This window comes from Eubalaena glacialis, chromosome 6, assembly GCF_028564815.1.
Source record: "Eubalaena glacialis isolate mEubGla1 chromosome 6, mEubGla1.1.hap2.+ XY, whole genome shotgun sequence".
In the NCBI taxonomy this organism is placed as follows: Eukaryota; Metazoa; Chordata; class Mammalia; order Artiodactyla; family Balaenidae; genus Eubalaena; species Eubalaena glacialis.
In genome coordinates this window covers 27,079,490-27,107,296 of record NC_083721.1, presented here as the reverse complement: position 1 = coordinate 27,107,296, position 27,807 = coordinate 27,079,490, and positions in this window count along the sequence as shown.

Genomic DNA, 27,807 nt, shown 5'->3' with positions numbered 1-27,807 from the left:
TAAAGGCCATATATGACAAACCCACAGCCAATATCATTCTCATTGGTGAAAAACTGAAACCATTTCCACTAGGATCAGGAACAAGACAAGACTCTCCACTCTCACCACTATTACTCAACATAGTTTTGGAAGTTTCAGCCACAGCAATCAGAGAAGAAAAAGAAATGAAAGGAATCCAAATCAGAAAAGAACAAGTAAAGCTGTCACTGTTTGCAGATGACATGATACTATACATAGAGAATCCTAAAGATGCTACCAGAAAACTACTAGAGTTAATCAATGAATTTGGTAAAGTTGCAGGATACACAATTAATGCACAGAAATCTCTTGCATTCCTATACACCAATGATGAAAAATCTGAAAGAGAAATTAAGGAAACACTCACATTTACCATTGCAACAAAAAGAATAAAATACCTAGGAATAAACCTACCTAGGGAGACAAAAGACCTGTATGCAGAAAACTATAAGACACTGATGAAAGAAATTAAAGATGATACCAATAGATGGAGAGATATACCATGTTCTTTGATTGGAAGAATCAACAATGTGAAAATGACTATACTACCCAAAGCAATCTATAGATTTAATGCAATCCCTATCAAACTACCAATGGCATTTTTCACAGAAGTAGAACAAAAAATTTCACAATTTGTATGGAAACACAAAAGACCCCGAATAGCCAAAGCAATCTTGAGAAAGAAAAACGGAGCTGGAAGAATCAGGCTCCCTGACTTCAGAATATATTACAAAGCTACAGTAATCAAGACAGTATGGTACTGGCACAAAATCAGAAATATAGATCAATGGAACAGGATAGAAAGCCCAAAGATAAACCCATTCACATATGGTCACCTTATCTTTGATAAAGGAGGCAAGAATATACAATGGAGAAAAGGCAGCCTCTTCAATAAGTGGTGCTAGGAAAATTGGACAGCTACATGTAAAAGAATGAAATTAGAACACTCTCTAACAGCATACACAAAAATAAACTCAAAATGGATTAAAGACCTAAATGTAAGGCCAGACACTATCAAACTCTTAGAGGAAAACATAGGCAGAACACTCTATGACATAAATCACAGCAAGATCCTTTTGGACCCACCTCCTAGAGAAATGGAAATAAAAACAAAAATAAACAAATGGGACCTAATAAAACTTAAAAGTTTTTGCACAGCCAAGGAAACCATAAATAGGATGAAAAGACAACCCTCAGAATGGGAGAAAATATTTGCAAATGAAGCAACTGACAAAGGATTAATCTCCAAAATTTATAAGTAGCTCATGCAACTCAATATCAAAAAAATAAAAAAACCCAATCCAAAAATGGGCAAAAGACCTAAACAGACATTTCTCCAAAGAAGATATACAGATTGCCAACAAACACATGAAAGAATGCTCAACATCACTAATCATTAGAGAAATGCAAATCAAAACTGCAATGAGGTATCATCTCACACCAGTCAGAATGGCCATCATCAAAAAACCTACAAACAATAAATGCTGCAGAGGGTGTGGAGAAAAGGGAACCCTCTTGCACTGTTGGTGGGAATGCAAAGTGATACAGACACTATGGAGAACAGTATGGAGGTTTCTTAAAAAACTAAAAATAGAACTACCTTATGACCCAGCAACCCCACTACTGGGCATATACCCTGAGAAAACCATAATTCAAAAAGAGTCATGTACCACAATGTTCATTGCAGCTCTATTTACAATAGCCAGGACATGGAAACAACCTAAGTGTCCATTGACAGATGAATGGATAAAGAAGATATGGCACATATATACAATGGAATATTACTCAGCCATAAAAAGAAACGAAATTGAGTTATTTGTAGTGAGTTGGATGGACCTAGAGTCTGTCATACAGAGTGAGGTAAGTCAGAAAGAGAGAAGCAATACTGTATGCTAACACATATAAATGAAATCTAAAAATAAAATAATGTTTCTGAAGAACCTAGGGGCAAGACAGGAATAAAGATGCAGATGTAGAGAATGGACTTGAGGACACGGGGAGGGGTAAGGGTAAGCTGGGACGAAGTGAGAGAGTTGCATGGACATATATACACTACCAAATGTAAAGTAGATAGCTAGTGGGAAGCAGCCGCATAGCACAGGGAGATCAGCTCTGTGCTTTGTGTCCACCTAGAGGGGTGGGATAGGGAAGGTGGGAGGGAGACGCAAGAGAGGGGGGATATGGGGATATATTTATATGTATAGCTGATTCACTTTGTTATAAAGCAGAAACTAACACACCACTATAAAGCAATTATACTCCAACAAAGATGTTAAAAAATAAAAGGCAAACTTCCTTCCACCTGACTCCTTTCTCCCTCTCTATAGGGATAACATAAACACCACCCAAGAAGCAAGACAGGATGCTGCAGAGATCTGAATATTTCATAATTTAAAAACATCACTGGAATCTTCCCTAAATGTTTTGTCTGAACTCAAAATGTATATCCATATCACTACATCAAACAAATACCTCTGCAGCAGTTTGACCTGTCTAGATTGTAGAAGGTCCTACAGATCTGCATGTATGGAGAAAATGCATCTTAAAAATGAAAGTTCTAAATAAATACAGTCATTGCATTTTAGAAACAAAGTTTTAAATAAGCGGTAACCGTAATACTCAGTCATCCACCATAAAATTATCTGCTGTAATCTCCACTTCTGGACATGAATAGCTAAATAGCAATATATAAACAAATAATAGCAAAGTACCTTTTTTGGCTAACTACCACCCTGCCACTTCTGAACTGAAGCCAATTATAGTGACATCACTCTAGCTTCATGTCCTTTACTGACCTTCCTACTTATGTTGCCAAAATATATTAAATTTCTCCTCTACAATTTGTCTTTTCCCTTTTTCTTTGTTTCTTTAAATAATAACTTGACATACTCAACCTCAACCTACAATTTTGGCTGATAATATCACTGAGCAATTCACTTACATAAATGGCCTTGCATAATCATCTGTTGTATCACAGAAAAATTCATGCAAAAAAACAAACAATGAATTTTTATGATATGGAATGGAAGAAAATTCTTTTAAATACTCTAAAAACTATACCGCCATTAGGCAGTTAAGATGAAATGTTCTATCAAGTTGTAGACATCTAGCTTCCATGGTACTATAATTATAAAAATATATACTTAGTAAACCCACCTGCACATGTTTACTTTAGAATTCTTTAAGTAAAAGTCACTCTGACCACTAAATTGAAATTGAAAGTGGTATCCCATTAGCTGAGGTCTTCAAACATGATTGAAGTCTTGAATATGTTTGAAAACCTACAAACACTAAGAAGGAAAACTAAAATAACTATTTATTTGAAAGAAAATTAACATCTTTGGAATGTTAAAACAGAAAGTTATTTTTCTGGAAAAAATATGGCTCATTTAAGAATATTTACTGATAAGATGATATGTTATAAAATGTATGCTAGTCTATATTATGATATTGACTCATTATCTGTGAATTCGCACATGCTAATGAAATAAAGGTCATTGCAGTTGTTCAGCATGAGGTTTCTAATTTGATTAAAGAAAAAAATTCTTCACCTGCACAGATGTTTAAAAGGCTGTGAATAACCCTGCCTTTTCTTTATTGTACCCTCGGTATTTAGCACAGTGCCTGGCATGTATTTTGTATTAATACATGTGCTCTGAATAATTTAATAGTGTCAACTTTAAAGACTGCTAACAGATCATAGTCATTAAGAGCAGGGACTATACTGTCCAATTACCTGGGTTCAAGTCCTGCCCTTTACTGAGAGTGTGACTTTTGACAAGTTGTTTTATCTCTCTTCTATCTGCTCATCTGAAAAATGGGTATAGTAATAGCTCTGGCCTCATAAGAAATTCATGAGGAATAATGAGTTAGTACATGTGAAACTTTTAGAACAGTATATGCAGCATGGTTAAGAGCACAATCAACTATATATTTTATTAAATAGAAGCACTTCTTTGTACTTTAGAATGTACAAGTTCTTTTTACATATAACTTTCAAACTCTTACAAAATCTTGTGACCTACGTAAGACTCCCTATTATTAGCCTGGTTTACAGTTGAAGTGAAGGCCCAAGGTCACACTATCAGCAAGGAGCGAAGCCAAAACTTGAATCCAAATTCTCTGAATATGAATTCTAAATCTTTTCCATTATACACAGTTAAAAGGGATTCTTTGGATTTTTTTCCCTGATAATATCTGAAATATGAGTATAGATGTTAAATAATCTTGGTAGAACTGTTGAGATTCATTACTCTCAGTAACCAAGTTGTAGTAGAAAAATTAACATAATGAAAGATCAGTTTCTTTTTTTAAAAAATAAATTTATTTATTTATTTATTTATTTATTGGCTGCATTGAGTCTTTGTTGCTGTGCACGGGCTTTTTCTCCAGTTGCAGTGAGCGGGGGCTACTCTTTGCTGTGGTGCTCGCACTTCTCATTGCGGTGGTTCCTCTTCTTGCAGAGCATGGGCTCTAGAGCACAGGCTCAGTAGTTGTGGCACATGGGCTTAGTTGCTCCGCGGCATGTGGTATCTTCCCGGACCAGGGCTCAAACCCGTGTCCCCTGCACTGGTAGGCAGATTCTTAACCACTGTGCCACCAGGGAAGTCCAAGATTAGTTTCTTTTTTCAGTGATTTTCTCTTGTGATCATGGGTGATGCTTTTTTTTTTTTAACAACTTTATATTGGAGTATAATTGCTTTACAATGTTGTGTTAGTTTCTGCTGTATAACAAAGTGAATCAGCTATATGTATACATATATCCCCATATCTCCTCCCTCTTGCATCTCCCTCCCACTCTCCCTATCCCACCCCCTAGGTGGTCACAAAGAACCAAGCTGATCTCCCCATGTGATGCAGCTGCTTCCCACTAGCAATCTATTTTACATTTGGTAGTGTATATATGTCAATACTACTCTCTCACTTCATCCCAGCTTACCCTTCCCCCTCCCCATGTCCTCAAGTCCATTCTCTACATCTGTGTCTTTATTCCTGTCATGGGTAATTCTTAAGCACCAGCCTTACTGAGCATTATAACATAGGTTGACAGGTTCTGCCTGCCCTCAAAGTTCAAAATCTAAAAGAAGAGGTAGAGGAGAGGTGGCCAAATGGCAGAGTAGGAAGACCCTGAAGTCACCTCCTCCCACTGACACACCAAAATTGTAACTACTTACAGAGCAACTATCTATGAGAACAGCCTGAAGATGAGCAGAAAATTTTTTCCACAACTAAACACATGAAGAAGGAAACACCACAAGACAGGTAAGAAAGGCAAAGACTCAGTATAGTCTGGATCCACCACCTGGGTTGGTGACCCACAAATGGGAAGACTATCACAAGTGTAGAGGTTCTCCCCAAAGAGTGAGGGGTCCAAGCCCCACATCAGGCTCTGCAGCCCAAGGGTCCTAAACTGGGAAGATGAACTCCCAGAACATCTGGCTTTGAAAACCAGCAGGGCTTATGTTCAGGAGGGCCAGAGGACTATAAGAAACTGACTTCTCTCTTGCAGGACATGCACAAAATCTCACATCCTCCAAGTCCCAGCACAGAGGAAGTAGTTTGAATAAAGCCTGGGTCAGACCCACTTGCTGATCTTCAAAAGCCTCCAGTAGATGCAGGAAATCACTGGGACTTCCCCTGAGGATGAAGATGCTGGCAGCAGATATTTTTGAAAGCTTTTTTTATCACAATACTACCACACTGGCAAGGGCCTTTTGGGAATCCTCCCTCTAGCATATTAGTGCTGGGGACACAGCCTGCCCACCAGTAGGCCAGCACCAACCCTGAGCCCACCAAGGCCAAGCAGACATCCATGCAGGGACCCTGCCACAAGTACCCCCAGCTACACAGAAAGCCACACATGGACACAGCCCCACCCACCAGTGTGCCAGCACCAGGCCTGAGCCCCCTGGGCCACACAGCCAACCACACAGGATGCCCACCCCACCCTCTAGAGGACCACAGTCACCACACAAGGCATGGCCTCACAGCCAACCAAGACACACACATACAGAAAGTGAGAAAAGGAAAAACGTTTTCCATGCAAATGGAAATGTAAAGAAAGCTGAGGTAGCATACTTTTATCAAACAAAATAGACTTTAAAACAAATACTGTAACAAGAGCTAAAGAAGGATATTACATAATGACAGACAGATCAATAAGAAGATATAGTAATTATAAATACATATGTATCCAACATAGGAGCACCTAAATACATAAAGCAAATAATGACAAACATAAAGGAAGAGATTGACAGTAATACAATAATAACAGGGAAGTTTAACACCCACTTTACATCAATGGACAGATCATCCAGAAAGAAAATCAGTAAGCAAACATTGACCTTAAATGACACACTGGATCAGTAGAGTTAATAGATACATAAAGAACATATCATCCAAAAATAGCAGAATACACATTCTTTTCAAATGCACATGGAACATTCTCCAGAATAGATCACAGGCTGGACCACAAAACAAGTCTCAATACATTTAAGAAGACTGAAATCATATCAAGCATCTTTTCAACTGCAATGGTATAAGACTAGAAATCAGCTACAAGAAAAAAACTGCAAAAACACAAGCACATTGAATCTAAACAACATACTACTGAAAAACCCATAGGTCACTAAAGAAACCAAAGAGGAAATCAAAAAAATACCTGGAGACAAAAATGGAAACACAACAATCCAAACTCTATGGGAGGCAGCAAAAGCAGTTCCAAGAGGGAAGTTTAGTGTGATATAAACCTACCTCAGGAAGCAAGCAAACAAAAAATCTCCACTAATTTGACCTTAAGCCTAGAGGAACTAGAAGAAGAACCAAAAGAAAAAGAAAAACCAAAGTTAGTTGAAGGAAAAAATAATATGGATCAGAGTGGAACTAAATGAAATAAATACTAAAAAGACAAGAGAATAGATCAATAAAGCTAAGAGCCAGTTCTCTGAAAAGATAAACAAAATTGACAGATCTTTAGCCAGGCTCATTAAAGAAAAGAAGAGAAAGGGCCCAAATAAAATTAGAAATGAAAAAGAAGTTACAATCAACACCACGAAAATACAAACAATCATAAGAGAGTACTGTGAACAATTATACACCAATAAAATGAACAACCTAGAAGAAATGGATAAATTCCTAGAAATGTACGATCTCTCAAGACTGAATCAGGAAGAAACAGAAAATATGAACAGACTGATTACCAGTAATAAAATTGAATCAGTAATCAAAAACTCCCAACAAACAAAAGCCCAGGACCAGATGTCTTCACAGGTGAATTCTACAAAATGTTTAAAGAAGAATTAACATCTATTATTCTCAAACTATTCCACAAAATTGAAGAAGGAACGCTTCTAAACTCATTCTCCTCAAAGACATCACCCTGATACCAAAACCAGACAAAGATATAACACACACACACAAAAAAAATTACAAGCTAATATCACCGATAAACATCAATGCAAAAATCCTCAACGAAATATTAGGAAACTGAATTCAACACTACATTAAAAGAATCATACCCCATGATCAAGTGGGATTTATCCCAGGAATGCACAGATGATTTAATATCCACAAAACAATCAATGTGATACACTACATTAACAAATTGAAGAATAAAAATCATATGATCATCTCAACAGATGCAGAATAGGTTTTTGACAAAATTCAACATAGATTTATGATAAAAACTCTCAACATAGTATGTATAGAGGGAATATACCTCAACATAATAAAGGTCATATATGGCAAACCCATAGCCAACATCATAATTAACAGTGAAAAGCTGAAAGCATTTCCTCTAAGATGAGAAACAAGATAAGGATGCCTACTCTCTCCACTTTTATTCAACATGATACTGGAAGTCCTAGACACAGAAACCAGAAAAAAAAAAAGAAAAGAAATAAAAGAAAGCCAAATTGAAGAGGAAGAAGTAAAACTGTCACTGTTTGCAGGTGACATGATACCATATGTAGAAAATCCTAAAGACACTACTAAAAAACTACTAGAACTAATAAATGAATTCAGTGAAGTTGCAGGATACAAGATTAATATATAGAAATCTGCTGCATTTCTATACACTAACTAGGAACTATCAGAAAGAGAAATTAAGAAAATAATCCCTTTTACAATTATATCCAAAAGGATAAAATACCTAGGAACAAACCTAACCAAAGAGGTAAAAGACTTGTACTCAGAAAACTACAGGATATTGATTAAAGAAATTGAAGGTGACATAAACAAATGGAAAGATACACCGTGCTCATAAATTGAAAGAATTAAAATTGTTAAAATGACCATGCTACCCAAGATAATCTACAGATTCAATGCACTCCCTATCAAAATGCCAAAGGTATTTTTCATAAAACTAGAACAAGTAGTTCTAAAATTTGTAGGGAAACACAAAAGATCCCAAATAGCCAAAGCAATCTTGAGAAAGAAGAACAAAACTGGAGGCATCAAGTTCCCTGATTTCAAATGATACTGCAAAGTTACAGTAATCAAAACATTATGGTACTGACAAAAGGATAGACACATTGATCAATGGAATAGAATAGAGAGCCCAGAAATAAACCCACACTTATATGGTCAATTAATCTTCAACAAAAGAGGCAATAATAAAAACTGGGGGAAAAGCCACCTTTTCAATAAATGGTATAGAAAAAACTAGACAGCTATGCACAAAAAACTCAAACTGGGCTACTTTCTCATACCATGTACAAAAATACATACAAAATGGATTAAAGACCTAAATATAATACCTGAAACCATAAAACACCTAGAAGAGAACATAGGCAGTACACTCTCTGACATCAGTCTTAGCAATACTTTTTTGGATCTGTCTCCTCAGGAAAGGGAAACAAAAGCAAAATAAATAAACAGTACTACATCACACTAAAAAAACTGTTGCACAGCAAAGGAAAATATCAACAAAATGAAAAGGCAGCCTACTGAATGGGAGAAGATATTGGCAAGCAATATATCTGATAAGGGGTAAATTTCCAAAATATACAAAGAACTCATACAACTCAACATCAAACAAACAACCCGACTGAAAAACAGAGGATTCACACCAGTCAGGATGTTCATCATCAAAAAATCTACAAACAATAAATGCTGGAGAGGGTGTGGAGAAAAGGGAACCCTCTTGCACTGTTGGTGGGAATGTAAATTCATACAGCCACTATGGAGAACAGTATGGAGGTTCCTTAAAAAACTAAAAATAGAATTACCATACGACCCAGCAATCCCACTACTGGGCATATACCCTGAGAAAACCATAATTCAAAAAGACTCATGTACCAAAATGTTCATTGCAGCTCTATTTATAATAGCCAGGACATGGAAGCAACCTAACTGTCCATCAACAGATGAATGGATAAAGAAGATGTGGCACATATATACAATGGAATATTACTCAGCCATAAAAAGAAACTAAATTGAGTTATTTGTAGTGAGGTGGATGGACCTAGAGTCTGTCATACAGAGTGAAGTAAGTCAGAAAGAGAAAAACAAATACCGTATGCTAACACATATATATGGAATCTAAAAAAAAAAAAAAAAAAAATGGTTCTGATGAACCCAGGGGCAGGACAGGAATAAAGACACAGATGTAGAGAACGGACTTGAGGACACAGGGAGGGGGAAGGGTAAGCTGGGACGAAGTGAGAGAGTAACATTGACATATATACACTACCAAATGTAAAATAGATAGCTAGTGGGAAGCAGCCGCATAGCACAGGGAGATCAGCTTGGTGCTTTGCGACCACCTAGAGAGGTGGGATAAGGAGGGTGGGAGGGAGACACAAGAGGGAGGGGATATGGGGATATACGTATGCATATAGCTGATTCACTTTGTCATATAGCAGAAACTAACACAACATTATAAAGCAATTTATACTCCAATAAAGATGTTAAAAATGAAAGAAAGAAAAGAAAAAGAAAAACAGAGTATCTAAATAGACATTTTTCCAAAGAAGACGTACAGATGGCCAACAGACACATGAAAAGATGTTCATCATTAACCATCAGGGAAATGCAAATCAAAACCACAATGAGACATCAGCTTACACCTGTCAGATTGACTGCCATCAAATAAAACAAGAAATAACAAGTGTTGGTGAGGACATTGAGAAAAGGGAACCCTCATGCACTATTAGTGGGAATGCAAATTGGTATAGCCACTATGGAAAACAGTATGGATATTCCTCAAAAAATTTTAAAAAGAACTACCATACAATCCAGCAATTCTACTTCTGGGCATTTTTCCAAGAAAAAAAAACACTAATTCAAAATTATATATGCACCCTTATATTCATTGCAGCATTATTTACAATAGCCAAGATACGGAAGCAACCTAAGTGTCCATCAGTGGATGAATGGATAAGAAAGAAATGCACAATGGAATATTACTCGGCCATAAAAAATGAAATCTTGCCATTTGCGACCGCGTGGATAGACCTAGAGGGTATTATGCTACATGAAATAAGTCAGAGAAAGACAAATACCATATGATCTCACTTACATGTGGAGTCTAAAAAACAAAACAAATAGAATGCAAACAGACTCATAGATACAGAGATCAAACAAGTATTTGCCATAAGGGAGGGAAGTGGCACCAGGGGGCAAAATAGGTGAAGGGGATTGAGAGGTACAAACCTCTAGTTATAAAATAAATAAGCTGTGGAGATATAATATACAGCATAAGGAATATGGTTCCTAATATTGTAATAATTTTGTAGGAGGACAGATGGTTACTAGACTTATAGTGTCATCATTTCATAATGTATGCAATGTCAAATCACTATGTAGTAAACCTGAAACTAACATAATACTGTACATCAACTATATTTCAATAAGAAAATAAATAAATAATAGATCGCTAGATAAATAGCTAGATAGATAAACAGGTAGTTTAAAGAAGAAAGAGAATATATACACATGCATATATAACATGGAGAGTTGCTGCAGAGACATGTCAAACAAAAGAGCATAGAGAAAAACGCTGCGACATTGTGGCATACAATAAATTGCCAGGACTTGAGACACCTGGGGCTCATTCTTAAAAAAGGAACCTATCTTGAACTAATATATGTAAGATCATATTTTCATCTCATATAAAACTGAAGTGTGGACAATTTCCACTTTACATTATTATTATATACTCTCATAAACCAATAGAGGAGTACAAATTAGTAAAATCTTTTTTGGGAACAACTTGCAACAATTGAAAAACCACAATCACATTGACTCAGTAATTTCACTGGATCCACTTATTTTCATTACTACTAGCACTGATCGAAACCACCATCATGTCTTGCCTGGACTTCCACAATGGGCTTCTTCCCATCCCGCTGCTTCCACTCCAGCTCCAATACAACCCTTGCTTCATACAGCGACTGGAGAAATCATCCTAAAGTACAAAGCAACTTGCCCCTCTATGCTCCTTAAAATTCCCCAATGGCTGCTCACCATCCTTGGAAGGAAATCCAAATTCCTTCCATGGCTTATAAAGCCCTAGGGATTTGCCTATGTTTCTGATCTCAATCATACCACTTTCTCACACACCAGACTTTGACCCTTGTGGCCTTCCTTCTGTTCCTGTCTTAGGGCTTTGCATACACTCTTCCATCTGCCTCAAATACTCTTTCTCTGTTCACCCATTCAGATTTCAACTTAAGTGTCACCTATTCTAATAGACTGGACCTGACAACCCAATTGAAAGTGACTGCCTAACCAATCTCCAGCACATTACCGCTATTTTAATTCTCTGTACAGCACTATCATGACATGGTGCCTTCTCGCTTACCTATTCAATCTTTTTTGCATGCACATATTTTTGAACGTATATATGCATGTTGGTACACATTTAGTATTTATTTATTTTTTCCCTCCCTCCACCCACTGCACACAATTTAAGTTTCTAAGAATAGGGACCTTGCTTGTTCTGTTCATCAGTGTATCTCCAGCTCCAATAACAACGGCTAACACATAATGGACATTTAACCAATGAATATTTAATTCAAGTAGTATAACCAATGAGCATTTTGCATGTATTAATACTATGGTTCCAAGTACACACATAGAGTAAATTTCCCATTTGCCTTACTCATTCCTTAAGTTTCTACTATCTGCTAGTTAAGGAATGGAGAATAAAATGTGAGTGAGATGAATATCAGATGATCTAGAAGAAAATTTGAGTTCACATCCAAGAACATAAAAGGTAAAAAAAGGTAAGGAAAAGACATTTAATAAAAAAGAAAATATAAATGTTACATAGGATCAATCATGGATGTCCAACATCCACCTAATAGGATGACAGAAAACAGAGAAGACAAAAATGGAAGAAAAACGTCAAAGAAACACAGAAAAGCAATTCTCAAAGCCGAAGAAAGATAAGAGTCTCCAGACTAAAAGGGGCCTACTACATGCTAAGTGGGCAGAATTAAAGAAAAGCAAACAAACAAACAAAAAAGCCCGTATACTACATATCTTCATTAAGATTCAGAATACCAAGCATAAATTGAAGATCCCAAACTTAACTTCTTCCACACTTCTGAAAACTGCTTGAAGATCCACTCTGTGAGGGTGTTTCTGGATGAGATTAGCATTTGAATCGGTGAACTCAGTAAGTAGATTGCTCTCCCTAATGTGGGTGGACATCACCCAATCCACTGAGGGCCTGAACAGAAAAAAAGCAAGGAAAACAAGGACTTGTTCCTTTCCTGCCTTCCTACTTGAGCTGGCATATTGGTCTTCTCCTGCCTTGAACTGGGATTTGTAACATCAGCTACCCTGGGTCTCAGGCTTTCAGACTCTAAGTGAAATTACACCACCAGCAGCTTTCCTGGATCTCCAGCTTGAAGATGGCAGATCATAGGACTTCTTTGCCTCCATAATCACATGATCCAATTCCTCATAATAAAACTCCTTTTTTTATTTCTACATATATTCTGTTTCTCTGAACCCTGACCAATACAAAAAACTAGAAAGAATATGATTAGAAACCAAGAGGTAAAGAACTGGACTTTAGCTAGAAAGAAGGACAGTTCATCCTTTGTAGAGGAGGACTGAAGAGAGGATGAATGCCAATGTATCCGTGTATGGGTAAATGCATAGATTTGGTGATGAAAAGCTGAGAAAATTCATCTAGTGGTTTCTGTATACTATGTCAAGAAATGTAAAAAACTTGCATCCAGAAGTTTTAGGAGAGTAGAAAATTTTTGAAATTGTTTCTGCACTGAGTGGGAGAGAGTTGGCCAGTAAAATGTAGCAGGCTTGCTGAACAGTGTTTAGAGTTCAAGTAAGGAACTAATGAATTTATGTTAGAAGCAATCTGCTGGGCTAATGATTTTCTCTCATAGTGGTCATTTGCTCATGCACATGCTTAGAGAAAGCAAATATTTGGGTTGGTTCAGGGTTGGTGTTTTGCCAGAAGGATGTGGTAACAGACAAGAGCAAGGCAATTTTGCAGTTTTTAGAGAGGTATTAAAATTGTCATATATATGCTATTTGTGAAAAATAATATAACATTCTATTTTTCTCTTCTAACTGAACTTGATTTCACTCTAGATCTCCATTTAACCCAGAGGCAGAAAAAATTATTTTGAAAAATTATTGATACATAGAATCTAAGCTGGATAGGAAGAAAAGTAGAGACTGGAGAGGGGTAATGATTAGGAAGATGACACAAGACAGACTGGGCTTAAGTAATTCCCACCTATGGATGATTAGAATTGGCTCCAAAACTGGATCATGCTAGACCTGAAGGTTTGGAACTCTCTTATTCCACATGATCAATACTGGGGAAAGCACGGGCTGAGAGTAAGTTACTGCAGCTGCAAAAGCTGACCAGAATATTAAGAAGCTCATGCCTTGGCAATTGTAATACCCAAGGGCTTTCCCATCCATTTTTTTTCCAGCCCAGTTTTGTCATATGATTTGTATTTAGATGGAGGATAAAGATACTTGATTGTTGTACTAGCTTTGTTGGCTGCTTTAAAGCTAATGTCATTTTCAATTCTTGTTTTGAAATAAAGTGAAATTACTTCCGACTGCATAAGCAAGGTGCTATTTAGTAATCTAAATCCCTCTCCTATGCTTAAAATGAGTCTCTGTCCCTAGCATTAGTTATACAACTGTCTACCCTTTGCATTTTAAGTGAATCGTAGCCACAAGAGCTTACTCAGCTGAGTTGTTTCTTAATCCTATCAACTCAAGTCAGAATCATCCTTTTCCACCCACATACACTTAGCTTTCAAGTCTAAAATCCAAAGAAACATTTAAATTATTAAAGTCAATCTTGTGAGACAGGATTTGTCACACTGAGGGCAAGTAATTTAAAGAAATTCCAATGTAAATTTGAACTTACATTGGCTAGCCAAGGCTCCTTCCCAAATCAAACCAGTAAAATAATACTTGTTATGTTTTGATGCTTTGTTTTAATGACCAATTTTGAGCATTATTTTTATGTCTTAGTATTTTTATTGTTCCTATAATATGGAGTTCATAATAATAAAACAATTACTTAAACAAATATCTATCGAGTATCTGCTATGCTTAAGATACTACGCTTCGTGCCCCAGGCTTAAAAAGTAGGAAGTCACAATTTTTGCTATACAGGTTCTAAATCCCCTGATGCAGGAAAATCAAGTGCACAAGTAGATCTTACAGTAGCACTTGAACTAAGACAGGGAAGCAGTATTAAGCTGTGAACTAAAGAAGTGATAGGCAGAATTTTAAATGGTAAGGAAGAAGGAGATAACTGATTAGGCAGAGATGAAGGACTCCACATTTTTCAGGCTGAGTCAGAGAGAAAAGTATTATATTTGGCAGAGCTTGGAAATTTAGGAATAATGAGTTGTTTTGTGGAGGAAAGTGATAAATCTGGTATGAGAAATTTTTAGTGTAAGGAAACCACAGAACATGCAAATAATGATGTCTAGCAGACAGTTGGAAATGTGTAGCTAGAGCTTTGTAGCAAAGTCAGGGAGAAGAGCTGTCAAACTGGGAGTCATTTTCAAGAAGCAATAAAAAGCTGTTACAATCTTGGATGGTAAGAATTGGATAAAAACAAACTGTGTCTGTTGGTAGGGTGGTGGGGGGAAAGAAAGAAATTTGTAGTATTGTGGGAAGAATAAAAAGACACAGCAAAAGGAGACAGCAAAGGGAAAAACATAAAATTAGTATTCAGAGATAGCCAAAGAGCCAAGATAACATCAAAGAAATCAGAAGAGAAAAAATTCTTGTTATGAATATAATGTGATCAATCCTGTCAAATGCCACAGAGATTTTGGGAATAAATCATTTCCAAAATCACTCAGTATTGTTCATCTTGGGAAAACAGAGCATGTTACTCCTAATAAGAGCTACCAGCATTAATTAACTTTCAAACTAATAATTATATTTTAATTGTCTTTTCTAGTTTGAGACAGGAACATACCCATAAGAATGATGTACCTGAGCTTGTCTGTGTTGAGTCTCTCCTTTACTAAGCAAGCATTTGCAGACATCCCCAGAAGTGACGTCTCCTTTTGCCATGGGAATTACACAGGCTTTTGTAACCACTGTTTCCAAATAGATGTCACTGGTCTCGGAGCAGGAAGGCTCCTTCTCTCAATTCAGTGTCCACTAGAACTCTGCCCTGTTCTTCATCTTCAGTCACTAAATGCCCCATAACAGCTGGAGAAAGAGTTGCGGGCCAGTGCTAATGTTCTGAGGAGCATTTGCACTGAACATTCAAATCACTGGAAAAGAAAATTAAAATTCATAGGAATGAGTTTCTAAAGATCACAGCATTTGGTTGAGGAGATATTTAGGGAGAAGCACCCTTTAAAATAACCTCATGTAGGCAACCTCTAAACTTATCCTAAAACTGGCATTGTAAGTGAACAAGTTTGATTAAGATTATTCTGTGAATTTTTTAAAGCCATATGATGATGCTGTTACTTCAGTCCCAGAATCACCTTTCCTAAGAGGGCATCAAAGATTTGGAAAATGAAGGAGTAGCCTGTCCTTTTGCATTTGAAAAAGCTTTTCAATTGAGATTGGCAAGGAAATTTCTGTTGCCAGTTTTTTCTAGTATCCACTTTCACTGATCGTAGCAGTCAAAGAGAAATCTTACTACCATGGACACAGCTGGCTGACTTATTTGCCTTTATATATGCATTATATTTTCTTCTTTGGAAGTGCTTGACCATCTTTTCCCTTCTCAAATGCTGTTTTCTTTTTTCTAGAATATAAAGATAGATGTTATTTAAATTGAGCTTTTCAAACATAATATTTTAAAATGCTAGTTAAATAACTAGGGTCTGGAAGAGAAGCCAAGTCAGCCAGGGATATGAGAAGGCTCTTGGGGGAGGTGGGGAGCGGCTGGAGGAGGCCTCAAAAGATGGCCATTTAATAATAGAGAAAAGACAGGTATATCAGTATTTTTTAAACAACTGGTATGGTCATGAGTTCCTACTAGCTGAATTTCCACCCACAGCAAACTTTTCCTTTAAAAATTATTTCTTGGGGACTTCCCTGGTCGCGCAGTCGTTAAGAATCCGCCTGCCAATGCAGGGGACACGGGTTTGAGCCCTGGTCCGGGAAGATCCCACGTGCCGCGCAGCAACTAAGCCCACGTGCCACAACTACTGAAGCCTGCGTGCCCTAGAGCCCGTGCTCCGCAACAAGAAGCCACCACAATGAGAAGGCCGCACACCTCAACGAAGAGTAGCCCCCACTGGCCACAACTAGAGAAAGCCCGCGTGCAGCAACGAAGAACCCAATGCAGCCAAAAATAAATTTTAAAATAAATAAATTAAATAAAATAATTTTTAAAAAAATGATTTCTCTTATATCCCAATTCTTATCTGTTAAAACATAAGGGAAGCTTTCCATATGCTCATCTCTACTTGCCAGGTTAAACCTACTAAAGGTGACGTGTCCATAATCCATGAGTCAGCTCTGGCCTGTTAGAAAAAGAAGACTGAAGCAAGCATGTGGTGTTATTTTCCATTACTGATTACTTTGCCATCCCTAAAACTTTTCCCTCCCTCACTGTTCACCTTGAAAATGTACCCACTCAAAAAAAGTCAGCCAGAAAATTTGTCCTCAGAAACTCTTGAGTTAAATAACTCAGAAATTTCTTGTGAACATAAGTTGAAGGTACAGAGATACAGAGTTGGTATGGAAAGGAAGAACAGTTTATTTTTAATTATGCACAAACATACATTCTAGATATTATAATTTCAAATAGCGTGTCATTTTTTTTAACCACATTCACCACTTTTTCATTTAGTCACTATAGTCCATAACTATAGTGCATATAACAAATCTTATGTAAAGCATTACAATACTCGTGCTCTGAGAAATCAAATATAAGAATAAATACATGGTGAAGGGTAGAGAGGCATGGTATCTAATGGGTTAAGATACTTCCTTTGTGCTTTGAAAGTTAATCAGGAAAGATTAATTGAAATAAAGGGCTTGGAGACCACCTTTTAGCTTTACACAACCAGTCCTTCAAGTAGACCATGCAAGAGAACATATATTTTTCTGGAGGTAAGTCAGTTCAGACAAAGTCAATATATGTGTGACCACTCCTCAGCTGGGTACAGAGTTGCTGAGAAGTTGTCATCACTTGAAAATACAAAATTTTAATACATTCCCACCCAAATTGCTTCTCTTCACTTGCTGTCTGCAAGCTCAACTTAGTGTTTTTTAAACCCAAATATAATTAGTTGCTTTTTATTAATAATATTTAGACTTACATTTTATTTTTTTTTCAAGGAAAGCACCCCCCCCCCTTGATTTATAAAATCACAAAATATAAGGCTGGAAGTAAGTCTTTTATTCATACAACAAATATGTTTGCAGGCTCAGCTTTTTATTCCACGCTTTCATTTCACAGATGAGAAAATTAAAACCCAGAGATTTAAAATGTCTTAACCAAGTTCACCAATCGGAACAAATTTGTTTAAAAGACAGAAGTAGGATGAGTCTATAAAAACTAATTCAGTTTAAATCCAGTTGTTAATATAGTTGGTTTCCTTCTGAGCCTTTCAGGAAATATTAATGTAGAAAAAAAATTCTATTACAGTCAGGCAGTGTGTATCTTGATGCAAAAAAAAAGATCTTTTTAAAAGATCACCCCAAGAATAACTGCACTTAGACAGATGTTTTAGATCCCTGTAATTAAAAGTAGGGCCCTTAGATCAGCAGCACCTGGGGGCATGTTAGAAATGCAGGATCTGAGGCCCCATCCCATAGTATTTATGCATTTTAACAATATCCCCAGGTGATGAGTATACGCATTAAACTTTGAAAAGCACCATTTTAAATAATCTTGGAAATGACTTCTAGTCTTAAAAATGTATGAGTTAAAATGTGTGTGTTTAAATGATATCAAGAGTATCTTATTATTCAAAGTAATTCTGGTGTGAATATTTTCGTAAAGTGAAGACTCCCTTCTAACACAAAATATCTCCAATTTATCTTAGGTATCAATAGGAAATTTTTGTATATGGACTTCATACTGCATAAGATGAAGTCAGTCTAAGATTCACAGAAGTAGAAGTATGAAGAAATAAAATGCTCTCAAAAGAAAATATCAAACAAGCAACACATAAGTTGCTCTTATTTGAAATGCAGTGGTTCTACAGTTCATTAGTTCAAGTTGATTTATATAGAATTTATTTTAATTCAATCAGAAGTTGGATGAACTTACTTTTTCACTACTTAAAAGACAAGAAGCTAAGTTAATTCCAAAGAAAAAAATTTTTTCTTCATAAAGAAAAAAATTTTTTCTTCCTAAAGAAAAACATTATTTTAAAAATTTACAAGTCTCTATTTTCATGCAAGTAATTGCTATATAAGCAAGGGCATATATGGTTATGTTTGTACATAACTCGACTAATTACAAATGATTCTTAGCTGGTAATTAAAGTAACTTTAAAAAGGCAAAATTTGGTTTACTTGGTTTGCCTGCCTGCGCACATAAAAATAATAAAACTGTTTTTAAAGACCATAGACTATTCATGAATTTAGACAAATCCAAATTAGTCTCCGTTACTAAATTTTAATCAATTTCCCTCTTAATATCTGAATCTTTTCTTCCCCTAAGATCCTTTGACAGTGCTTAAGGACAATGTTATCTTTTCTATTTTATGAACTTCTAAATATCTAAACTAAATAGATAGTATGACATATCTATCAAAACTAATCAATCTCCTGCATGTAAATAAGACCAATGTCTTAACCTATAGGTTCAACATTTTGTTTTGTAAAGCAAAAATCTTTATAGGTTTAAACATACAATTTTATTACATTTAGGTACATGTTGTCTTATAAGTGCCTTTCAACAATGATCCCATTTTTAGCAGCTGTTTGCTGTCTGCTTTGGTGACTATTTTGAGAACTTTGCATAAAATAAAAAAGTTGCACTTAAAATAAAAACTAGTTGTAATAGTAAGATGCAGATCTTTTTTGAGCGTAACAACAAAAGGGTTGTATTACATGCCTGAAACTTCCACAGCTATTTATTTTTACTACACTCCTTTAAAAAAAAACATTAATTTAGAAAATGCATGTATACCCTAGCAAATATAATTTTTCCTGACTTTTTAGGCTGTCTCTGAACTTTAAGCTTTTCAAACAGTATGACATACAACTTAGTGGTACATACAGCACATGCTCTTATTGCATTTAAGTCTAAACTTTTATATTTCTTTCATGTGTTTAAAAATCTTTCACTAAATGGAGAATCCTAAGCTCATTAACAACAAACATCTGCTGACCATTTTCTTCTGTCTGTGACATAGCTAATAGAGTATATAGTATCATTCATTTAGTGGTGTTATGTAACATCATCTTTCTAAATTCCTAAAAGAAAGTTATGTCCAGAATTACATACTAAAAAGTGTTAAAGAATATATTACTTGCTTCTGTGAATATGTTGTTTATAATAATCTAAATGAAAATGAGAGCAAAATATTTTCTGACCTTCTCTGATGTGGTAAGCAATGTTGAGGGGTGGGTTAATAAGGAAGAGAGTTGAAAGTAAACAGCGCTTATACGTAGTTGTCTCCTAGGACACTATTTTATGAAGATCCTACGGAAAAGAAGTTTTCTTCTGACTGCTTGTGCTGTGTAAATATTACCTCAGATAAATGCCGTATTTTGACTAAATAAGTCTGCATAAACATAAGACTGTTTTATGTTGGTTTCCTTAGTTTTCTGCATTAATTCAAAATTCAAGCCATGAATAAAACACTCTTTAAAATAGTATTCATGACTTCATACAGTGAGGATGATATTTTCCTTTATAAATGCCACGTAAAGTCTGTGGTAAATTTTTAAATAGAAAATTTGTGAAAATCCCAACATAACCACAGATTGCCCTCCATCGCCTGGCCAATAAATTTTAACTTTAGGTTTTTACTCTCTGACAGAAATCCTTTACAGTCTTGAGGGGAAAAAAAGTAGCCTTTTGTTTCTTATACATTTGTCTGTGTGACTTTCTCTTTTTCAGTTGAGAATGCATTGAGGATAAACATTATTAATTCATATCTGCATAGAAAAAGTTTGAAGAGTATATTTTCTTCAGAAATAATACTAAGAAAACCTAAAAGAGAATTTTACCATTCAGGAAGAAAAGAAGCAAATGAAGGTAATTTTTTTAATGTACATGTAGTTATCCAAGATATACTGGAGCCTAATCTTCTATAAAAAAAGAAATAACAATAATGAATAAAAAATAATATCTACTTTAAATTAATGTTGAATGTTATAGTCATAAATGAGAATTTGTTTATTAAACCTAGAAGGCTAAAGCTCAACATGCTTTATATTAGAATATAAGTGTTTTGATTACCAAAATTAGCAGCTGCTATAAAGCTGTAAGAATTCATTTAAATTAGCTACAAAAATATTGCATATAACTTCATATTAAAGTATTAGAAACAGTAAATATTCTTTCTTGGAACTTTTTAAGAAGTGGAAAATCCTGTTGTTGTCATATATTACATAACTGACAAAAAAATATCAGTGGAAAATTTTCTGCCTAAAAAAAGATAAGGGGAACAGATAGCTAGTATTATAACTGTTATCTATTCTGAGTACATACAGGCAGTAGCTCCTTTGACTAACTGAGTAACATACTGGAATACACTCATCTAAGAAAGACCAGCCCCTCTGTTGTATGTAACATGAAATGTTAGTTTCTTCTTTATTAGGTGAAGTGAATTATCACATTTGCATTTCACGATATCATTGCTCCTCACACAGCAGGCTTCTAGATCTTTGACGTTCTACATACTCAGTACTATCTCTCCTTTTTTCTTATTTTTGCAGTTATTTTGGATAAAGATTTTGAGAGGAAGAGATATTTCGTGTACATGCAATATTTCCTATCCATGTTTGAGAGACTGAATCTATGGTTTTCCAGTTCCCAATAAGATAGCTAGAAAAATTAATACAAAGTAATGTATTAACAAATTAATGCTAGGAAACTCCTTCTTACTGCTGTGTCCTAGATAAAACATCTCATTTCCAGACAGTGAGGACAGGACACACAAGAAAGCAAAATACTGTGTTCAGTAGTGAAAGAGAAAAGATTTTTCACACGGCAGGTATTTCCCCATTGACCAATTAAAATGAGAAACCCCATCTTCCCTTCTTTAACTGGAGGATGGTCACAAAAGGATTTTTGAGCAGGAGATAAAATAGAAGCAAACTGATGAGCATCTTCAAGGCTTCTCAGGGACATTAAACGACCCCTAACAAAGACCAAACAGAAGAAACACAGGGATATGCTTCATGGTTTTTGGACTATGTAGATATCTTAGGGAGGAACTAGCAATTTTGTCCTTTGAGACCACAGTGAAAAACCATATATTCAACTATGTCGAACCCACTTCAGGAAAGAAAAAAAAAAGTATACAAAATGCATACCTCATTAAAGCTGTCATTTCCTTTCTTTTATATATCTCACATGACCCCACTGTTAAAAATTAATTATAGAAGTAATATTTACAGCCAAAAATGAATATTGATTATATTTTGACTCATGGTTCTGATGTTGTCAGAGCTCCTTCTCTCTCAGTCTCACCCTTTAACTTGCTATTGAGTTGTGCAGTTTATTTGGCTTTTTAAATGCAATTTATTTTTTCTTTATTTGCACATTATTTTAAAAAAAAGAATATTAAAGACTACCAAAACATAGAGAGAGATATTCTGAGATAGAATGCTTTCTCTGGCTCCAATGATTAAAATGTTAAGAAAGTGGGCAAGCATCACTTTCAAGAATATGAGGCAATAAACATGAAGGAAAGAAGAAGTTTAAAAAAAATAAAAACAGAGTGCTGTTAGCTGTCAATGTCACATACTGAATTCTCATTACCACTACTAAAGATTATTCACTGCAAGTGTATTATAGCCCATACCTTAAATAAACACATTACTCCTGAATCAGCCAAAGGACAACTGGAAGCAACTCTGTGGATACCTATTCTCTTAAAAAATCAGCTAATAGTGAACATGGTCTATTTAGAAAGTATGTTCTCAAAAATCATCCACAGTCTTTGCTTGTTAAAATGTGAGGGTCTATTGACAACATGGATGATATAGATTAAGCCAGCAACCATGAATATGTTCCAGTGTGCCCAATGCCTAAAACTGTAATTTAGGTATCATTTAGCAGCTTCATTAAATAATTTTCTATACAGGTAATCATGTATTCTGTTTCTTTTCCAATGTGGTAACCTTGAACTCACAGAATTGGAACTAATAAAATCTGGGGAAAGGAAATCTAAATTATAAACCATTCTTTTACTGATTCCGTGACTTACCCTTGGCAAAATTAAGCCCATCCTCCCACCATAGGCCACAAAAAAATTATTTATAATTTGTAGGTATTAGTGACTTAATATAGCACATATTCTCCTTGGGTGTCTGTATTTTAAAAGACAAAAAGCTTAATGCAGAGTAATAAACTGTTAATAAAATTATTTTAGAACACAGTGAAAGGAAATTGTTTCTCCTAAGAAACTAAGCAACTGGCATAATTTCTCTTTATGGATGATAAAAAATAATTTGCTTTGATGTAAGCTTTTATGTATAGAATGGATAAACAACAAGGTCCTACTGTATAGCACAGGGAACTATATTCAATATCCTATGATAATCCATAATGGAAAAGAATATTTTTTTTAAAAAGGAATGTATATATGTATAACTGAATCACTTTGCTGTATAGCAGTGATTAACACAACATTGTAAATCAACTGCACTTCAGTAAAAAAAACTTTTTAATAATAATAATAATTTGCTTTGAGTATCAAGAAAGAACAGCTAAATGTGCAAACCACATTTATCAATTTTTTTCAGGTCCTATCCTGTATTTTTCCCATTCCTGACCTCCTATTATAATTTGTATTTTCTCTGGTCCTGAATGTTTATAAATTGCCCCACTCCTTGAGGATTAAAGCTGCGTGCATAATACCAGTATCACTTGTCTCTTCCAAGATTTGGTCCCCACCATCACCACCACCCAATCCCACCAGCCCACAGTCTGGCAGTTTTCTCTTTTCAGCTTTCCTCTTTCCGTGCTTAAGCTTCCCTATGTAAAACATAGGTTCTCCTTCTACGTGAAGAAAAATTAACTCAGAGTGACTCTTATAAAATTGTGAAATAAGATCAATCTATGGTCTTTCCCTCTGTCCTCCCTAGATTCCTGGTGTCAGGCTTCCAGGACCCCCTTATAGGGGCCTCAGCCCCTGCTTCCCCTTAGCTCCACTGCCTGCATTCAACAAACTTCTGCATTCCTGCCCCAAAATTTGTTTAGACTGCTCCTGTCAATAATAAAATAGCTTTGTAGCAAAGCTTGAAGTGACTTTACCTAGTTTGTTTTCTTAGTGTGAACTTGATATTGAACCAAGCCAAATTTCTCTTCAAATGCAAATGGGTAGTGTTTTCTAATTTACACAGGGCTTACACCTTATCCCATTTACTCAAGGAAAAATAATAATAATAATAATAACAAAATTTACTGTAAGACATACACAAGTTTCTCAAAAAACATTTTGTATAGAATTCACAGTAGTTGTATTTATTTTAAATATTTCTAGGAAAGCATTCTAAAGGAATATTCTAGTCTCTCTTCTTATTAAATAGGAATGGGGTGGGTTTTCTTTAACTTTTTTTCATACTAAATAAGAGCATTAATTGGTCTAAATATCCCTTGTGCAGTTTCCACATTTCTAATTAAATTTCAAACAGGCCCAACTTCTTAGAAAACACGTATTAATGCCCTAAATCTAAACTAAAACAGATGAAATGCTGCATCTTAATGAAAGTCAAACATTATTGACAAGCCTTCCTAAATTTCAAGTCAGTCCACCCTCAGGTAACACAGTGGTTTCCATTCTGCGGAAGTTGCTGGTGTTCTAAATATTGAAAATTTTCATTTAGCCCTTTGTATCATTTTAACAAGTAAGTAGTATGCTTAGACACCTTTCTGCATGATCCTAATTTTCTCTCATTAGCTTTTAGCTCTGTGGTATTCAAAATTCATTCCTCTTTGTTTTTAGAAAGTATTTTTAAACGACTTGAAGTTAATATCAGGCATAAACGGTTCTAGTTTTATATTTGTGTTACGTTGAAGAATAATTTCTCTAAAGTTCTATGTAGGGAAACATACTACTCCTTTCTACCTCTAGCTATATTCAAAATGGGTTTAATGAATCTTATTCCCTTATTTAAAGTTTTAGGAAATAGTAATTAATCACCATTATTTAGCAAGCAATAATTATGGAAACAATTGTTTCAACAAATCAACTCAAAGGATCTCACAAATGAAAGGGTTTTCTGGGTTAACACTATAAAAACTTTACAGTCCTGAACTGCTTCCTGATTATTCTACTATTAATTATTTAAACAACAAATCTCAGCAAAAGTACAGATGACGTTTTACATTTGTCCAAATCATTAACTTAATAACCAGATAAGAAGGCAGTAGAGTGACAAAACATGTCATTTTCCTCAACACTGAAATGAATTCTTTCAGAAACTCATTTGTATACATGAAAATGCACTTACTTGATTATGCACTCTACCATTATTTTGAAAATTCACCAAAACAATAGGAGTCTTATCACAGCAAAAAGATTTTTTAAATATTGTGAAATTTGGTCTGGGTATAGAAGACAATATTATATGATGATATAAACTATGGAACTGTAATCATAGTTTCTATCTATGAAGAAATTTTATTTTGGTGGAAAGCTTGCAGTTTGGCCCACCAAAAAATGTTATTTTTAGAGCAACCTATAACTAAGCAGTTACTTATCAACTGATTCCCAGCTATTTAACAGAATATGAAGTAATTTTTGCCCACACAAATAAACCATGCCAATAATTAAAGATTAATTGCTATAGTATTTGAGATTTTCTTTAAGACTAATTTAAGTTTAGAGCTGACATTTTAAATTATTATTAAAATAGTCATTGATCACAATGATCAGCCAATATTCAAAATTATGAAACCAAACGACATAAGTAGACAAGCTGCAGAAGCTGACAATAACATTGGTTTGGAGGCAAGTGCAAATTATCTTTTTAACTGAAATCACTGTAATATAAAGAAAAGAAAAAAGCTCCAAAGCATATTCCAAATAGAAATTATATGACCAAAAGAAGTTCTTTGCATATATAAAAGTGCTTCCAAACTAAGGTGTATATGTAGAATTGTTACCCGTAGAACTTATATTTGGCTTATGGGAGAAGTTGGCATATTCTCCTGACAAACATTTCAGAGCCTACCATTAAACTACCAACTATGTAAAAGACTTTTAACAAAATAACTAAATTTTCAGTTGGTAACTTTAAGACTTGGAAAAAATTAAATTCAGTACTGCAAATAAAAAGAATTAATTTTTCTTCCTACCCACAAAAAAATTTTCATTATGCTTCTGAATCTGTACCACTTCCTGCCTGAAATACTTATTCAGAACTGCTCTTTTGTGTTAACTGTTTCTCAAATTTCACTAGATGATCTCAAAAACCAATAGGGATTTAAATCATCATGAATAATGATAGAGTCAGATTGATGTGCAATTAAAGCAAAGATAACTTACATTTGTAACACAAGTTATAAATAATAGGACATTAAAGAATTTTATTAGAAGAAAAATTGCCTGAAAACTGAAATTAACCTTCTAGAATTTCTCAGACAAAACAAATTATTCTACAAAACCACAGCCAATATCCAAGTCGGTTTATAAAAATCACCCATTCAAAATGTTATTTGTCCCTCTCTTTTAAAATTTTAAATGGTCTCTTGTCCTCTTTTGTGTTTTAGCTGAATTTGTGTGCAGTACATTGTTGTTTCAGCTCAAAAACCTCCTGTGTGGCAGAGGGCTTGGCAGCCCAGAGAAAGGCAGTGAACATTGTTGAATTCAGTGCAGTGCATTTGGTAACACAAGGAGAGCATGAATAATATTTGGGGATCTAGCACACCTTAGTGGAAACAGTTATAACTACAACTGCTTTGAAGACATTTAAATTTTAAATTCCATTGTTTTAGTGAAATTCCATTTTATCTAAATAGATGAACCTTGTTCAGGTTTTTTTTTTCCTTAAGTTGATGTGTTTCTTTCCCAAACTCCCCACGGATAAAAAGATAAATTGGATCATGAATTTCTAAAAGTAGAAATCAAGATTTCTTTTCAGAATATCCATAAATATCTGTACAACTCCCATAAAGCTATCAAATTAGGGGCAATGCCATTTTCTTTACCATTGTGATCCAGTGAAAAGTGTCAGATTTTTCTTGTTAAATGATTGCTGTGCATTTGATCTGCAAAAGCTTGTCAGGTCAGCTCTTGGGTTACTTCAAAGACTTGATTTCAAATAAGTTGAACAGGTTCTACCATTAAAGTCTGACCCCCTTTACTTCATACTACTAAAATGTCATCAAGGAAAAAGAGAAGACATCATAAATATCCATTCTACTACCTAGACAATTTCAAGAGCTTTAGAGCTGAGACAGGTAAAACATTCAAAAATAAGTATAAAACACTCATTTCAAAACATGAAAAAATTAGCCCTGGTCATGTACACTTCCAAGTATACATATATTTATAGAAATTAGAATATAATATTTATAGAGCCCTAGGTAAAACACACTTGTGTATTATCTAGGCATCTCAACCACATGACTGAAAACTAAGAAGGAGGCAAATAATGTTTATCAATAATTAAATATTTCAGAGAAGGGGACTTCCAAAATGGCAGAATTAGAAGCTCAGCAAATGCTCTCCCCAAAAAGCAATGATAAAGCTAAAATACGGTCAAAAAACAACTATTTCAAGACACTAGAATTACCAAAGGCATAAAACAAATTGAGATGCATTTATTCAAAGAAAGCTTCCAGAAAGAACAGTAGGTGTCTATCATTTTGGTCTGGAGCTATTCCCTTTCCCTTTGTCCTCCAGCTTTGTTGGCATGGTAGAGGGCAGGCAAACTGAAAAACAGCAACTTCGCTCTTGGGGCGTGCTCACTTGGTTTGGAGTAGACCACTGAACTCCATGCCTGTGGGCATTGTCCAAAATAGTAGCAATCTCTGTTGCAAACAAACAGAAGGTCAATGACAAAGCTAGCCTGAGGGTGTAGCCCTGGTCAAAGCAAGCAATAAAATGGCAGACTGGCAAAAAACTTAACACTAAGATTGAGGAATGAGAAAACCTTAGTCTCGTAGTCTCATTCAAGTGGGACTTGATAAGTTCTCACAAGTCTCTGGAAATTTGGAAGGCT